The following is a 17,078-nucleotide window of genomic DNA, read 5'->3' as shown; positions in this document are numbered from 1 at the left end:
TTAAATGTTAATTTTTTTACCATTATTCTTTGAAAGTTAATTTTTAATAAATGTTGGTGTCGTTTTCTTTATGGTGCCTTATTCATCCGTAAGGTCATTACAGGCGCTATCTATCCTGCATCAATAATTTTTTATACAGAAATATGCAATAGTTTTATAAACTATGTAAAGTACTTACTCTTGAAGTCTCTTAGATAACCGTTAATCAATGATACACTAATAGCCATTAAAATTGCTATAGCATGAAGGAAAGCAAATAAAAAAAATATTTATTGTGCGTAAATAGTATGGCATGAAGACAAAATGATTAAATTTGTAAGCAGCTTGGGGGTTTACAAGGGTGCGAAATCAGTCGAAACAACTGCTCCACCTGGCAGCTAAAATGGCCCTTATCCAGTTAGGCACTGAGTAGAATTTCACTTGAATGACGGAAATCGGCATCTCATTCCATTCTGATTCAAGTCTATGCCACACTTCATCAATCGTATTAGATGGAGAGGGTTGCTAGGCCAGTCCTCAGCAAACCACGAGCAGGTATTTTCAATGGGTGACAGATCTGGAGACCGTACAGGCCAGGGCAGCAATCAAATACACTGCATACCGAGGAAGGTCAGAACACAATGTGCAACATGTGGTCTTGAATTATCCTGTTGGAAGATTGCACTTGGCAGGCCTCAAAGATAGGGCACAACCCCTGGATGTAAGATGTCACAAATGTACCGATCTGGCATTCAAATTACCATCGATCCAAACTAAAGATGTGTGTGCCATGTGCTCAGTGGCTGTCTATACCATCACATTAGGGTTCCTATGCCGATACTGAATGCAACCAGGCAATGTGCAGTCTCCTTGGAGCTTCTAGACACTTATACGACCATCAGAATAATGCACACAGAAACGGGACTCGTCTGAAAAGACGACATTGTACCCCTCCCATATCCAGCTTTGTTGTTGGACACACCACAGTAGCCATCTCTCTCTCTGTGCTGCATTGTCAAGGAAAGCTAAAGTAATGGACACTGTGCTGATAGTCCATGCTGATGCAAACGTTGACATACCGTACGAGCAGATACTGGGCATGCTGCAAATATGCCCATTTTCTGACTAATGGTCTGTGATGTGGTTGTAAATTTGGAGGGCTGACCTCACAATATGCCTGTCCTTTCGGGTATTAATCATGGGACGGCAATGAGATCCTGCATGACGTTCAGGATAACCCTCAGCCATATTCGCTTAGCCATATCTTACACATATCCTACACATGCCATATTCGCTTAACAGTGGTTGGATGTTGACTAGTGCAATGGGCGATATCACAGAACGATAATACACACACTCTATAGGCAACAATTCTGGCTCTATTGAATTCTGACCCTTGCTGGTAAGCATTTCTTCTTATTATTCAAGGCATACCATGATATTCTGAACACATTCCAACCTTGCAAAGTGCTTTCTGAACGACAAATCCACTGCACAACTTTTTGAAATTATTAATTCACCATGCCAAACTTTGCCTAGAAATACCATAATGACTGTTTCCAAGTTTTTGAATGTTTATTTTTTTTCCTGTGATTCACATAAATTAGTATGCAACTGAATACCCACATCCAAAACTGAAACAATGCTTTTGATACATTACTTGTGACAATGATAAAGTAGTGTTCTAGTTTGCCTTTTTGTACCTTTTTAAAAGACGGACATCATCAGAAGTTGCTCTATATTTTTAAATAATCGAAAACAATATTCTTTTTTAGAATATCGGTTATTACTGCAAATATTAACCTCCCGAGCGTTACGGGTTTTTTCAGGAAACGACGTAAAAATAATCGTGTTTTCTTACCAGGTCTGTCGCAAAAGCGGCAAGCATTTTTACTCAAACTGCTTCAAAAGCGGGCCCCCCCTTACCATGTGGATATAATTAAGCTAATTCTCCCCTCCGTTGAATTTAGCGAGTGAAATTAGTTTTTCTCCCTATGGTATCTTCGTCACAAGACTGGTTGCTAAAATAGTATTTTATCTCCTATTTGGCTACTTTATTATTTGCACACTAACACATATGCTATATATTACTCGTACCTTAAATCAAAATATGTGCCGAATACAGAAAGTTAGTCAATATACATCAGTAAGAGAAACTACGTAAAATGCTTTAAATTTCCAGTTTCTTTAAGAAATTGCTTCGATAATGGTGAAAAATTAATCTTGCATTTTTTTTATCCTTATTTTCTGAGGAAATACTTTTTAATATACAAAGGGAATTTGTGAGAATTTTTTTCTCTCATGTTCCAATTTTTCGAATACAAATTATTCGCAACTTATTTTAGTATTATGTTTATATTTAATTTTCAAATATTATAAGTTTATTCCAGTTTAAAGTGTTAGATTTAAATAATTCTTTAGATTGCATCATAAATTTATCAGTGTGTGTGTGTGATTATGGCAAAGCCTCGAGGGCTATCTGCCTAAGGGAAGGGATGCCTTCGTGGAGGACTTTCTAAGGGAAACTGGCTCGTATACACGTTACACATGGGGAAAACCACGAAAACGCCCATGCAGCCAGCCCGTTCGTGGGATTCGAACCTCGGACCGAACTACCAGTTTTCAGCGACTTTACCGCTCCGCCGCTGGTGGCCATAAATTTATTAGTAGTTAGTTATTTATGACACCGTTTTGACTTGTGAGAAATAAATAAAGTATTGTAATCGCGAAACATTTCGATTTTCATATTTCAAAGGAAATTTCCATTTTGAATAGTTCCATCATGACGTTTACACGCACGTATGTCGCATAACTTGACATAAAATGTTGAAATTTTATATTTGGGACTTATGACTAGTTTTAGCGCGACGTATGTCCGTACGTATGTATGCATGTATATCGCATAATTCAACAGCAGAATAGATGAAGTGGCTGATGAATGAGATCAGGCAGTTCGGCTTTTATAGAGTAAAATCAGTTTGGGGGTAGCAACAAGTAAATAGCTTGGTCAAAGGAGCTTCTTGAGAAAATAAATGTATTTTCGAGTTACAACGCAATTTCCTTGTAATTAGCTATATATGAGTTACAATGCAAGTGTTTATATACTACGTGCATTATCGAGATGTTAATAGAAACAAAAAAAAATTCTTTGTAGCAGAATTGTTAAAACTATGGAAAGCGCAATATATATATATATATATAAATTTAAGCAGTTTATTTCGTGAAAATTTATCACATTTTTCGTAGGAATTATTAAAACTGTTTTTGTATGTAAACTATATATATGTAAACACACATACAAAACACTGTGTATACATATGGTGATGTATGTTTGTATGCATGTGTGCGCGTGTATGTTATATTTCCCTATTATATATCAGTATTTTATTGAAAGTAGTTGTAGACGACATTTAATAAAAAAAACTGAAAAGTATAGTAAATCTCAAAATGATAGTGCCATTATGAAACTGAATATTACATGAAATCGAAAATTTATGTGAAGCAACTATGGAATGAAAATAAATTCTAGTTAGGTTTCACAGCATACAAAATAACACTTTAATCTAACCACTTGAGTAAAACGAATGCCAAGAAAATATCCTGAAAATGTATATCGAGGAAAAAAATCTCCGGAAAATGCCTCACGGAAAATATACACCTGGTTAAAAATATCGCTAGAATAATAAACAATGTAAATATTTTTATCAGGTACATATACACATGCGCCTTGAAAAATATTTGTAATTTTTATACTTTGTAGAGATATATAGAGGATTCTTTAATATTAAATATATTTTTCATTTATTTATTACAAAATATTCTTTCTTACTAAAAATATGCTTAATGATTACATCGTTTATATATCCTAATTAATTATGAATATTTTTTTAGTTTCTTGTTATTTGTGTTTCGTTTCTGAGAATTATTAAAATTCAAGCAATCTGAATTTTACACAAAAATAAATTCTTTCTTTGGTAACAATGGTGAAAAACACGAAAACACCCATGCAGCCAGCCCGTTCGCGGGATTCGAACCTCGGACCGAACTACCAGTGTTCAGCGACGTTATCGCTCGGCCGCTGGTGGGCCCCAGGACTTTTTAAAGAAACTGCTTCACAAGATAATAAATAACTGCATTATATATATTAATAACTCGGGATAATCAGGCAAAGCGGTTAAATGGTCAACGTGTAAGTTAAGTGTGTGGCCAAATCAAGTAAATGTTTTAATGATATATCTAGCATCTAGGAATGATTCGAAATTTTTTTGAATTGGAAAGGCAACGATCAGTTTGCAAACAAACTTAAAAATAACTGAACATAATATTCATTTTCAAATACTAATGTAATTTTCGAAGTTAAAATGCCCAGCAATTCATATAATGCTGACGTGCTAGTACATTTATAAAGACTTACTGGTTTACCTTGCGTCCTGTGGTGGTGCAAGTAGTAGAGAATATAAGGAATGATCTTTTCTTTTTTTTTTTTTTTTTTTTTTTTTTTTTTTTTTTTTTTTGTGCCCTTGTAAGGTAAATTGACAGCACGTCTAGGTGAATAAGTTTGAAGATTCATGATTGTGATCCAAGCCTCATCAGTGGTTAAGATACACCTCTGAATACTGGCATTTCGAAATGGTTTGGGTTCGATCACAAACGAACTGACCGGCTGCATGGTTCGTTCTTGTGTTTTTTCCCCTGTATAATATGCTAGTTTCCCTCAGAATGTTCTCCACGAAGGCATCCTTCCTCATAGGCAGGTAGCCCTCGCAGCTTTGCGTTATTTAAATAACTGACTCGATCATGATTTTGATCCTTCCAAGCACGTTTTGAGTTTACCTGTTTCATGGCTTTACATATTACTATTATTAATGAATTCCTCTCAGGATGTTATCCAAAAATATATTAACAACTCAGATTTTTCGAGAATTTTTTTTTCTATCCGAATACCCAGTAAAACACCTTTGTCATGCATAAAAACTCTTATTCATCAATTTCGACTGACGGATGGTAATCGAAAGAAATATGATTATTTTCTAAAGCTTAAATGTGAGCTTTAGTATGGAAGAAGAAAGATACTAGGATGCTGAAACAATGAAATTTTTATTAGTTACATAAGAATAAACTGGCGGTTCTAGCTTCATTGATCGTTCACATTATGCTATTTGTAATTATTCAACTTAGAGTGGATCACTTAGTTTTAAAAAACAAGTGATTTATGCATTTACAATTACCAGATAAAGCATTTTTTAAAGCATAAAGATAATTAAATGTATTTTAAGAATTGAGTTTGTAATCAAGCTTCGCTATCTAGGAATAAGATATAGCTTGCAGTTAAGTTATATTCTTTCTTAAAAAAAAAAATATTTCTTTTGTTCACCTATTAAAAATAACAATCAGCAGCGTGTGTTTTTGAAAATATCCCTAAATGCAACATAAATACAAGGCAGATTTCTTTAGGGAATCCTTTACGAAAACATTTTACCACTTAGGTGGAAAACGTTTTGCTAAATTAAACTCTAAATTTACAAAGGCGATTTTATGAGAAAACAGAAGGAGGACTCTACATTGGACTAATAATTAGCAAGTTGCTCATCAGTGAAAAATAATGGCAATCTCGGATAAAATGAAAATCGGAACGATATTATTGAAAATTCTTCAACAAAGCATCTAACATATTGCAAATTAAAAATTTTAAAAAGCGTTCTTTATTTTGTGAGTTTATTTGTGAAACTATCTGAGAAATAACTTCATTTTATCTTGTAATATTGGAAAATGTTTTCAGCTGTCATTATCTATCACAAATTAAATACTTTGAAAGTGGATTCATTTTAAGCTGTTTAAAATATTATTTGTGTTCGTGCTTAGGGTGAAGAAATGTTTGTGTGCTGTGTTCATTCATAAGTATATGTATTTCGCCAGGATTTTGATTTTGCACTTCCCATTTTTTATCAAATAACATAAAATTAGCATTTCATGAAAAAAAAAAAAAAAAAAAAAAAAAAACATTTTTTTATTTATCTTTAATTTAAACAACAAAGGGATTAAAATTTTTGTTACTTTGCAAAAAGTACTTAGTAAAAAGATGGATTTCGAATTTGAAATGTTTTTGCTATTTGGTTAGTAAATTAATTAATATAATGTAGTTACTATGTTTAGTTATTATGTTACTATTACTACTTAGTTAACTATGTTTTTATTGGGAACCATTTAAGGACATATTATAACGGTGGAAATTACTTTTGTTCTTTTTGAAGTTCCTCTATACATTATAAAATTAACCAATTGATCAAAATTTGCATTATACAATAAAATAAGTACTATAACACAACAACAACGATAAATAGCCTTCTTATATAACAGCCCCAATTAAAATTACTAACTAAAAACAACGAACGTGGAGACATTTCTATTATGTAGTAATGGTCAGAAATTATGTGAAAGAAAGTGAATCCAATTTTCATTAAAAAAATTTTTCTTATTATGTGTCAGCTTATTTTAAGCCATTTTATCTAGTAATAACAACTTGATATTGTTTCAGATTAAAAATAATGAATGCATTATCATCCATATTTCGAAATGGGCTTATTTAGTTATGCTGTTATAACTACTAATAACTGTTGATAAAATATTTCCACAGCAACATAATTTTGATCTGCTATGCAAGTTTATTTATGTGTTTATTTTTTTAACAAATATTGAATCGTCGAATGTAAAAAAAAAAAGCATTAATAAAATCTTTAAATGCCTGTCTTTGAATATGAGTTCGAACACAGCATATTTAAAACAAGAGACTATTACAAGACTTTGCTAGGATCCTGCTAGCCGCACAAGACGCTTTGTTAGAAGGAAACAACTGATTGAAAGCATGTGTTCAAATTATCACATCTGTCATTTATCTGTCGAAGAAAAGGTAGGACTTTTGTATGAGTATGTTTCAAAGCTTGTTTTTCCGTTCTGTAAGTACGCCAATCCCCAGGGGTGTAATTACTCTTTTACGACAAATCTGAACTACTGCAGTTCCTCCGAAACGTAAAGAGAATATATTTACGATGACATTACTGAATGATCTCAAAGCCATCTGCTATTCTGAACTATTTTGTACTTTCTTTAAAAATACAGAAGGTTATAAGTACAGGTTTTTGCACATCTACAGTTATTGTATTTTAATTACTGTCATGTAACATAAATGCAAAAGCATTTAATATTTATTTAGTCTTTCGCATAATATGTCAAAACAAATTTCTCTTAAGTCATCTGTTTATAGCTGAAGTTGCTATGTGTAGTTCTTTAATTTATGCTATGGAAGTTAAAAACACAGCGATCAATAAAAAATATAAAAATTCTGAACATGTGAAAATAAAATTATGGTAAAATGCTTGAACACCATCTCCAAAACAAGAGACTAAATTAAAAAAAAAAATCATGTTTGAGCTAAAATATTAATGTTTTGCAAAATCTTTTCTAACATACGTGACAATTTTCGATAGAGGGACAAGCTTTTTTTTACTGCTTAGACCTAAAGTATTTTTTTTTTTTTTTTACTTCTTACTAGACAATCGTAGATCCTTTCCCAGATTTTACTAATCAGGTCTTGCTGGCCTAAGATGTAATACTTTGATAAAGAAATTCTAAAAAGTTTAGCTTTTTTTATTTCAGTAATTCTGAATACTTATAAAAATTCGGACTACTACAAATTTTATTAAAACTCATCCTATAATTCAAAAAGGTGCTTCGGACCGCTGACGAAGTTTTTAAATTAAAAAGAAACTATATTTGATATGGTAATGAAGTTAAAACATCATTGCACCTGCTTAGACAATATTCAATCTAAGAATGCTACTATTTTAGAGAATTCTATGCATTTCAAATAAAAAATAGCACAAATAATTATTATATATTCAGATTATACACGACTACTGCGTCATTCGTCAACAACACACATTCAAAAAACAATAAAATTTTTTTTAAAAATCTGACAGGTTTCAGATTTTAAATTACGTCCAAAAGGACATTTCTTTAACGTTTTGTATGGTACCTTTATTTATTAAATATCATGTTCTTTGCACTTACACCATAAAATTCAGTTCAATAGGAATGTCGATAATTAATTTTAAAATGAGCATATGTTTAGAATTTCCGGTACACAATTCCGCGCGCTGGAGATAAAAAGGTTTCCACCCCCGTAGAGTGTTGCTATTGCTTGCTTTGAAATCGTTGAGTTTGTTACTCAAAAATTCGTTAAAGTTTCACAAAATATGAAATAGATAATAAAACAAATTCCAAATTTCAAATTTGATCTTCCACATGCCCATATTCGTAGGAGGATTACGTCATTCAAACTTGGATGGCCTTTTTTCAAACCTTTTTTTTTTATCACAATGCGAGAAATATACACACATTTACGCAGATTTTCATTATTTAATTACTTCAAATGTAATGCGGCACTCTAACATTTGGTGGCAACAGTCTGAAAAGTGTTTCGCCGTTTATAGTGATTCAACGCAAAATCGCAAAAACAAGAACAGTATTAGTATTTAAAACAATAGTCTCTCAAGAACTATTGTTTTAAATACTAATGCGCCCCTTTGGACTAATAAATAAAAATATGAAAGGTTTCAGATTTTAAACTACATCCAAAGGAGCGTTTTTAACGTTTTGTGTGTTACCTGATTAAATATCATGTTCTACGTACTCAAACCATAAAGTTCAGTTCAACAGCAATATCTCAAAATTATTTTAAAATGAGCGTATCTTAGAGTCTCTCGCGCTGGAGATAAAAATGGGATTTTTTTCGTACGGTGTTGACATTACTCGCTTTGAAATCGTTTAGTTTTTTAATCAAAAATTCGTTGAAGTGTTACAAAATATGAAATCGATAATAATACAAATTTCAAATTCAAATTAGGGCTTCCACATGCCCATGTTGTATGGAAGATTACGTTATTTAAATTTTGATAGCTCTAAGTACCGTTGTTTTATCACAATGCGAGAAACATGCGTACATTCTTGCAGATTCTTCAATATTTAATTTTTTTAAGTATAATACAGAGCGATAATATTTAGCGGCAACAATTTGAAAAGTGATTCGCCGTTTATAGTTTTCAATGAAAAATGCCAAAGCGAAATTAAAAGTCCTTCAGGGCAAATTGCCCCTTTGAACTAAAAATAAAGTAAGTAAATATAAAAAAAATAAATTTTCGTGCTTCTTTTCTTAATAGTATTTCGTTTTATTTATTTACTGCGGCTTTTTTTAACTGAAATTTGTTACTTTTAGAAAAGTTGCGGGTTATATTTCGGACATTCAGTTGTTAGGCTGTAGGTTGGTTATTTTAATAATTTATATAGCAAAATACAGAAATTTTAACACACCCTTGCCTTTCTGCTTGTAGTTATTTTGCGTTGAACAATGTAATTACAATTATGTAAGAAAATCAAACTCATTGAATTTTTTTCTAATAAAAATCGCATTGAAATCAATGTACAAATTCATTTCAAATAATGGAATATTTGAAATGAATTTGAACAGAAATTCATCAAACCAGTATAAGCCACGAATATTGTTCCAAAATGAATAGATAATTCGCCATTATTATTTTTACTATCAAATTAGATTATGCTTCATAAACCCGTTCAAAATACGCTTATTATAAATTACTGTTGGTGGCTAATTTTTATTTGACTTATTGCTTAATTATGTTATTCTTTACATGTAATTATATATAATTCATATTAAATGCAGTATTAAATTAAATGCAGTAATTAAATGCGCTATTCGTTTCGCTCGAATAATTAAAACTTATAACTTGTCGGTTCTAATTATGTATCTATATATCCATAAGTAAATTTGTTTAAATATTTCCTAATGCTATTTTTTAATTGAATTCACGAGCATTTCGCATATTTCTGAACATTCAATTTAAAAACTAAAGGATATTTTATGAAAATGTTATCTGTTTAAAGAGAGTATTGAAAAAACATGCTTACATGCTACTTTTTTATTTCGCGAAGAATGTCCACGTTCGTTTGTTGTTTATAAACCACTACATGCTCAAGCGTTTTCTTGGCGATTAAACATATCGGTCTAAAACGAAAAAGAGCAACCCTCTTTCCCTCCTACTGAGATCTGTCATTTAGAGATCTCCAGGGTTCCAGAAATAAGGGGGGCAGGAGACATCTGCACGGCCGCTTTAAGGCGGTCATAACGCTTTCGAGGTCTTCACCACTGACCGCCTAGAACCGTCAGTAACGCTTTCGAACGCTTTTCCAGTGACCGCCTAGAAGCGTCCGTAACGCTTTCGAGGTAGGCCGTCTTGACCGCCTAAACCCGGTCATAACGCTCAGAGGGTTAACAGCCCTCCATTTTTTAATTTTAGTTCCAGAAATATTAACATACCAATGAAATATTAAAAGATTAAACTGTTCTTCTGCCAAAAATTTTTAAAAATACAGAACCAATCTTGATTTATTATAAAATAAATAAAAAATCCCTTCATGCCAAGCTCCAACTCCCTCAAAATTTAATCTCTAATGTTAAATCATAATTCTCTTACATTATATCACAACCTCTGATATTTGAAAATCTAAAGTACAATAATAGATACTTTTATGCTTCGGTAACGAAATTTCTTTTGCATAATTATATATTTTGTTTGCCGAAATTTGTCTTCCTAGTAAACATATCTTATGCCGTCCAAATAAAATACTTCAAGCGTTATGTCTGAAGAGGTTTGTGTTCTATATATATTCTTTACCAGCTGTACCTTTTAGTGGTTTATTATTAATTCAGAATTGTATATGCATACAAAATTTATTACGTCTTATACAGCAAACTACAAATTACACTTTCACAACACTTCAGAATCCATGCAATCGGCTTGTCACGTGACCAAACAAGTGTCATTTTTTACGTAGCAAGTCGGTCAGCCAATAGTGATTCAGCATTGTCACAGCAGAGGGTACGGCGAGTACGTTTTAGGAACATGCGTTAGGGACCCTCCATCTTGCTTTCTACCTCCATGAGAGACTCCATGCGTCTCTCATGGAGGTAGGAAGTAAGAAGGAGTCGCCCTAAACAAGTTTCTCCGTACCCTGCTCTGAAGCACCGGCGATCCCTACGTGGTGACCAAAATATTGGGTCATTTACCATTGAGTTCTATGGGATTTGACGCGTTCGGGTGTAAATATTTTGTAATTACGTCGCAAATATACATATAAATGTATATATTTTCTTTTTCTACAACACTTCAGAGTCCTAAGTATGTGAAAACAACATATTTTTAAACAACATTTCATTCTGAACGGAATTAAATGCTATACTTTTAACAGGACAGTTTTCTCAGAATGGTTTAATTTGAATGAAATATTTTCACAAGTTTTCGTTAATTACATTAGAAAAAAAATTAAGGTAATTCGGTTAAGGTACAAAAATTAAGATCAAAGTTTATTGTATTATTAATATTAAAATTATGCATTATTTCTTTTCTAGTTATAGAGCTTCTTCCTAAAATACTTTCTTAAATATGACATGATTTTTTGGCTTCTTTTAAATCAAAAAATGTAAGTCAATTTATAATTAATGCTCTATTCGGTTCATTTTAAATTAGAGAATTATTAGGAAAATAATATTTGACTTTCTCTGAACATTTCTGAAAGGGAATAAAATAAGTTTTTTTTTTAAAATATTATTTAAAATTTGTAACTGAGTTATTATAAAATGTAAAGGGAATAATTCTTTTAATTATACTTATCAGATTTTTTTTTACCCTTCATTTCAACAATACATATTCCAAAACTCTTTATTACGTTCTTAAGTGCGCATCTCATAGCATTTGCTTTACAATACCTTTTAACAGATTGCTTTCCAATACGAACAATTCTTGCTTAAATAGTTTTATAACGTATTTGTCAACAGGATTTCAATTTATGTTTACAATTCAATATTAAGGTATTTAGATATATTTAGATAACATTTATAATCATTATAAATTAGATACATTTAATCATTAGATTTCTTCACAGTACTTTCACAGTTGTTTATAAGTGAATAAATTCTTCATTTCAAATACATTTATAAATAATTTAATGAATATTTAAGTATTTTGTCAAAGGCAGATACATGCTTTTTGCAAGCACATGCATAAATACCCATACATATTTCCTATTTATCATTTCCGGCATGTGCAAATCTTTAATTTATGTGCATTCACTATATTTTTCGTGTAAAGTAATTTACACTAATTTAGCATACACCCGAAAGTTTTACATAAAAAATATATATGAATATAATTTGAATGAAAATTATAAGTATTATTTTTAATACCCACTCAAAGGTCAGTTTTTCTTCAAAATTCCTCCACGATGGCATCTCTCTCTTTAGGCAGATAGCCCTTGCATGCGTTACTCTATTTAATAAAAACTTAATCTGACCTATGTGCCTAATTACAAATATTTTAACATACATAATTTTATATTTACATTTAGCCATCAAGTTTCAAACTTTTCAAATCATCTAGAAAATAAATTTTGGCAGATCTCTTTTAGCAATTTTCTTAAAATCTATATTTTTGTAGTGCAACAGCTTAGAATTTTATAAAACAAATTCATAATCAAAATTGCTGTTGTTAGTTATCGAAAAATAACCAAGATGTGATTTTTGCGTAAATGTCAGTAAACTATACAAATTGCTATTATCCATTACACTATGAATGTTTCTTTCATGCGAGAGTGTCCCTTTTTCGATTTCTATGGAACTGTCGTGTGTCGAAATACTATCAGAATCTTGTCAAGCGAGCTTCTGAATGTAAACAAAGAACACCCCGTCTGGTGACCCAAGCTTCAAAGCAGTGCTTCACTTCTAGCGCGGAATGGCCCCTCCTCCCTTTCTTACCTCCATGGCGTCTCTGCAGGTGAGAGGAGGAGGGGGAGAGATTTAGTTTACGTCGCCACCACTGCAATGAATTGGCGCTGCAATTTGGCGTCAGGTTATAGTATGGGAGTGCCGACGCTTTACTTACATACAGCTTTGGTGTAGACAAGCTATTCCGAAAGTTGCATGTAAAGCTTTTCGAAGTTATAGAATGAATATTGTAACCTTATATTTAATTCTCACAAACGATTTCCTGCATTAATCACTGAAACAGTTTTCTAATTATACAAATTTATACACTGAGATTTTCTTCAATATATTGGTAAGTTGATAATCCTTTGAAATCTGCTGAATAGTGCGAGTCTTAGGACATACTAAAAAATATTGTTAATAGTAGTATTGTTTTTTTCTTTTTTTGCATATATCTATCTCATAAAATATTGGTATTTGACTTAGACGTTTCGTGCAAAGCTAAAGACATTGTTGTCATTAATTTAGCTGTAGTAATAATTTCGAACTGCCATTCAATTACATTAGTTTAATGCAGTTATGTAGTTTTTGCTGGATGGTGTTAAAATGGGTTATTAATAGCCCCAAATCCACGTATAAGTTTTAACCGTGCAGTGCTCGCGTGGCATATTGTTATGTTAAAGGTCGCGCGCCAGGCATATTTTTGCTGTACTAATATATATTTAGGTTATTCAACTGAAATTTATGAATGCAAAGGGATTATTGAAATAACATACATATATTTGTGGTATCCTATTACAAACAAAAATAACAAAACTTCAATTTACAGTGAGACTTAATTTTATTCAACTTAACTCAAATGCAAGTAAAATTGTCTCATTTAGTTAGTTGCAATGGTAACTGGTAGTTTGGTGACATTTTGGAGGCGATAAAGGTTACTACCTGGGACTTTGGTAATAATGTGAGGAGTACTGAGTTCCGATTACACATTATTTTGTGTGAGGGAAATGAGAGGTCATGTGATATTAATGAACGAATTACGGTTCTTTAATCGGAAAAGGGGGGAAATCTGGAAATTTTGTATTCGCCTTTATAGTACTATTCGGTTTCGAGGGCCGTAAAAAAATTGCAGCGATAATATATGCGCGAAGGCGCCAAATCTAGCAAACGCGCCCATTTAACAGCGCACCAAATCTAGCGTACGAGCTGATTTCAGATTGCGTAAGTTTAAATGGTTCTATACTTCTTAAAACGCCATTGAAATACTAGTTTAATTTTTAATTCCTTTTTTGATATCCTATGGATTTAACAATTTAGGAATTGCCTATGATGAAAAGTCTGCGATAGAATTTTGGGTAAAGTGCAGAATCACCCACTGCTTGACGCGTTTTTAAGAATTGCACATACTCGGTATCCATGTACACATCGACTTATTTTCACTTAAAAAAAATCTCAGAATTGCACAAAAATGACACGGCGCACACCCTTGACTTTATCTATGTACACATCGACCTATTGTCACTTAAAAAGCAAAAGAAAATTGGCAAAATTCCAATTATTTTTACCCTTGTAAAAAGCGGCAAAGAAATAAGCGGGCGATTCTGCACTTTACCGAAAATGTTTTTAAAGAAAAGGCGCCATTCATTATAGAAAATTATGTTTGAACAACCAACGAGATGACATTATGCTTTAGTGATAACTCGGTAGCGAAATATTATATGAAATTAACCTTTCATCTAAATTAAAACATCGATATTTAAATAGATATTTACTATTATACTTCCTCTCTTGCGGCATTAGGGTTGCCGCAATTACTTTTGGCAGCACTAGCATCAACAATAGTTTGGCGATTTTGTACGGTCCTCGAAACCGAATAGTACCGCCTTTATTCTGTGATGTGTGAAACAGTGTTCGGTAATTTTTGGATCCCATGGCCCTAACTAAAGTGAATTTGAAATGGGTATTTAGTGGGATTGAAAGGTGTAGTAATAAGTGTTTCTTTAAGGTTGTGCGAGATAGAAGTAAAGATGTTTTATTAAGTTATTTATTTTACTTGGTACCTTGGTGTGAACTATAAGTATGATTTTAAAGATCCTGAAACAGAAATAAGAAAAGTTTATCGGGCACGTAATCAAGATTCTGAAGAAGAATAGGTAAGTTAGTATTTTTAATTATTTGAGGATATTATTTTTATTCATTGTTCTAAATGTAAGGTGGAAGTAAAGTAATTTGCGTAAACGTGCATGGAAATAATTTAAATATTTGACACGAAGTATTTGTAACCATTTGTAATGAAGTAAAGGTATGAATTAATTAGTGATGTTTGTAATATAATAGATGATTTAGAGGTAAAAGTTTTTGGATATTTTATTTATTTTATATGTGGAAATGTTCATATTTGGAAAGGGTATGTACTTTTTCGCGATCAAGTAATTTCATGTATGTTCTTTTTACCGGATTTAAAGATTCAGAAAATTGTTATGCATTTTCGTGAAATTTTTCTAATTTATGAGAAAAAAGCAGTGTACATGGATATAGTGAAGAGTGTGCGCAATGCCATTTTTGTGCAATTCTGGGATTTTTTTTAAGTAAAAATAAGTCGACGTGTACATGGTTTAGTGATATTTTAATTAAATGATAGTTATTTAGTGAATTTTATGTTTGTAGGAATTTGGTATACGTTTAAGTTGAAGTAAACGTGCATGGAAATAATTTAAATATTTGACACTAAGTATTTGTAATGCTTGTGGTATGAATTCGTTGGTGATGTTTATAATATAATAGATGATTTAGAGGTAAAAGTTTTTGGATATTTTATTTATTTTATATGTGGAAATGTTCATATTTGGAAAGGGTATAAACTTTTTCGCGATCAGGTAATTTCATATATGTTCTTTTTACCGGGTTTAAAGATTCAGAAAATTGTCGTGTATTTTCGTGAAATTTTTCTAATTTATGAAAAAAAAGCAGTGTACATGGATATAGTGAAGAGTGTGCGCAATGCGATTTTTGTGTAATTCTGTGATGTTTTTTTAAGTAAAAATAAGTCGGCGTGTACATGGTTTATGTGTATGTGTTATTTTGAAAAACGCTTAAGGAGTATGGTATTGTGCACTTTTTCCCAATTTTGCAGTGAATATTTGTCATGATTAAGCAGTTTTGTTAGATAAAATTTCTAGCATAAGTGTAATTCGGCTAGTAGATTGTTGGAAGAAGTGTTCAGTAGATAAAAAGAAAAGAAACATGTCTTTACTTCGTGAAGACAAAATGGCGGTGGGGGAAAAAAAAAAATAGAGGATTGCTGTAGGAGAGTTGGTCGGCAAATTTTCGCCCCAAAAACGCCAAGTTACCATAATGTAAAGATCCAACCAAACTAACAATCAACGTATATTTGCTGAGCGTTTTCTAAACATAAAAATGTTTACAACTGTGGTATTTGTACTTTGTGTACCTGTTCTTGAAACGGCCACATTCATGACATCTCTTCCTTTTAAGTAGTTCAAGCCTCTATTGTAAGTTGAACTGTACCCTCATCTGGAAAAATGCTCTGAATATCCTGCTTGAGGTTTCCTGGCGACATTGTAAGTGCTACACAACTGGTCAACAGTATCAACTCCTGATTTAGTTGCGTTATAAAAGGTTATCATTTGGGCTTGTTTTTTTCACATGATTCATCAATTACATCATCATGATGCATAGAGGAGAGAATCAGAACCACCTTGTTTTCCTTAGTTACATAAGACATTAGAGTCTTTCTGAAACCCAAACAATGATGTTCCTACTTCCCGATTCGTTGTATGTGTAAACTCTGGAGGAATTTCACTCTTATTCTTTCTCATAGTCCCAACCAAAGTAAGATTATTTTGAAGCAAAAGATCGCTATTGTCGAACCTCAAACAATATGAAAGGAACCTAAATCGTTTTTCAGACATTATTAGATGGCATAACTCAACACCCATTTTATCAGAGGACCATATCTCCTTGGTAATTGCATGATTGTTCTTTCTAGAAGCACAAATGTGTAATATGCCTAGAAGCGCTTTTATTTCAATTATGTCGGTCAAATGGGCATCCCTTTCCTGAGAATAATTTTCCTGTACTGTGGGAATCTTTTCATTTTTGAACTATATTAGATAGCATGCCATTGTCAAAAAATTATGCGCAACATTGCTCCGGCTTTCGAGCATTTTTTGCGACACCTTTCACCCCTTGTAAATGAGTGACTGTCTATTATGTGACTATCTGACTATTGTGTTGCTGAGTGCGT

General features: G+C 32.1%; 1 protein-coding gene across 4 annotated transcripts in view; it reads left to right on the top strand.

Moving 5' to 3' along the window:
* The first annotated feature begins 12,943 nt into the window (after positions 1-12,943).
* LOC118195859 (uncharacterized) overlaps positions 12,944-17,078 on the top strand; it is a 198,175-nt gene continuing 194,040 nt past the window's right edge. For 2 of the 4 annotated variants that reach the window (XM_085809727.1, XM_085809726.1), the window contains exon 1: positions 12,944-13,163. The gene's annotated coding sequence lies outside the window, so the exon portion shown is untranslated. The remainder of the gene's footprint in view (positions 13,164-17,078) is intronic. The other 2 variants (XM_085809724.1, XM_085809725.1) reach the window with 2 other exon arrangements.

Source organism: Stegodyphus dumicola, chromosome X2 (genome assembly GCF_044657685.1).
Source record: "Stegodyphus dumicola isolate Sdum_Otavi_A_Nest chromosome X2, ASM4465768v1".
Classification (NCBI taxonomy): Eukaryota; Metazoa; Arthropoda; class Arachnida; order Araneae; family Eresidae; genus Stegodyphus; species Stegodyphus dumicola.
Note: the sequence above shows the minus strand (reverse complement) of the source record. Positions and strands in the feature narration are given on the sequence as shown.